This window comes from Penaeus monodon, chromosome 24, assembly GCF_015228065.2.
Source record: "Penaeus monodon isolate SGIC_2016 chromosome 24, NSTDA_Pmon_1, whole genome shotgun sequence".
Classification (NCBI taxonomy): domain Eukaryota; kingdom Metazoa; phylum Arthropoda; class Malacostraca; order Decapoda; family Penaeidae; genus Penaeus; species Penaeus monodon.
The window spans coordinates 7,945,407-7,945,779 of record NC_051409.1 but is presented as its reverse complement, the minus strand read 5'-3'; the positions used below and the strand labels follow the sequence as shown (position 1 = coordinate 7,945,779).

Below are 373 nucleotides of genomic sequence, written 5' to 3'. Positions count from 1 at the left end.
AGTCTGCAATATTTTTTACCTTCCGAACATCCATCGTTAAAGACACTCTGTTCCACACAACCCAACAGCATCAACAACAGCAGAAAACTATTTGAAGATTACACAGTACTTGAACTGTTCACAAAATAAGCCTATGTGAATGAACTTTTGACTCCACCCAGTGCATTTATCCGAAAGTATTGCACAAGAGGACGATCTTAGATAACGTATCCAAGACGTTATATCTGACAGGAGTATTTGCAATTGCATATCTACACGCCTGCAAGTTCCCTCACAGCTACCGGGCTTTGGCTAACATATGATGCAATAGTTCAGTATTGGCAACTCCGTACAGTAGGAATATCGGTTAAACGTATGCCGTTGTATGAGGTAC

At 40.8% G+C, this 373-nt stretch overlaps 1 protein-coding gene across 1 annotated transcript in view; it reads left to right on the top strand.

Annotated features, from left to right (window-relative positions):
* LOC119588540 (galactosylceramide sulfotransferase-like) overlaps window positions 1-373 on the top strand; it is a gene marked incomplete at its 5' end in the record, with an annotated part of 93,994 nt that overhangs the window by 881 nt on the left and 92,740 nt on the right.